Below are 606 nucleotides of genomic sequence, written 5' to 3'. Positions count from 1 at the left end.
AGTTTTCTCCTCTTGTAAAAGAAAAGGTAATACTTGAAATATGTGACACACTTTCACTGTCCCATCAGATACCCCTCGGACCCTCATTAAACGGCGTTTGACAGCACAGCTGTGGGCCATAGTTGGCCTATGGGCCTTAGACGAATGCGGGAGGAGACTAAGGCTCACTGCTCCTACATTGAGGAAGAGGCAACAGCGCTCAGAGAGCCGCAGCTCCCAGCTCGTGGGCGCCCAGCTCGTGCAGCGCGGCGCTCAAGGGCGGGACTTACCTGGAGAAGCGTGCAAACCGCGCGGCTCACATTCCCGGTGGCGCCGGGCCAGGGGGCTCGACGAGGGGGCTGGCCGGCGCACTCGCGCTCCGCGCTGTCGGCGAGAGGCGGCTCCAGTCGTGGCAGTGGCAGCAAGGAAGTGGAGGCGAGGACTCGCGCGCGCATCCCGGGGGCTAGAGGAGCCCCGGCCCCGCGGCCCCGCCCGGCGACACACGGCGCGGAGTCGCGACAGCCTCTCTCGCTCCCCTTCCTCGGAGTCGCGATATGGGGTCGTGGAGGGAGGGTGTGGAAGCACACGTCCGCCCCGCAGGCTCTTCAATGACGCCTGCCGAGGGGC

The 606-nt window shown here is 65.2% G+C and overlaps 1 protein-coding gene across 3 annotated transcripts in view; it reads right to left on the bottom strand.

Annotated features, from left to right (window-relative positions):
* The window catches only part of HMGXB3 (HMG box domain containing 3), a 62,011-nt gene extending 61,411 nt beyond the window's left edge, over window positions 1–600 (bottom strand). For 2 of the 3 annotated variants that reach the window (XM_010850554.1, XM_010850556.1), the window contains exon 1: window positions 270–352. The gene's annotated coding sequence lies outside the window, so the exon portion shown is untranslated. Of the gene's footprint in view, window positions 1–269 lie in introns of all 3 variants that reach the window. The other variant, XM_010850557.1, reaches the window with a different exon arrangement.
* Between the last annotated feature and the right edge of the window lie 6 nt (window positions 601–606).

Source organism: Bison bison, unplaced genomic scaffold, assembly GCF_000754665.1.
Source record: "Bison bison bison isolate TAMUID 2011002044 unplaced genomic scaffold, Bison_UMD1.0 scf7180017864291, whole genome shotgun sequence".
Lineage (NCBI taxonomy): Eukaryota > Metazoa > Chordata > Mammalia > Artiodactyla > Bovidae > Bison > Bison bison.
Note: the sequence above shows the minus strand (reverse complement) of the source record. Positions and strands in the feature narration are given on the sequence as shown.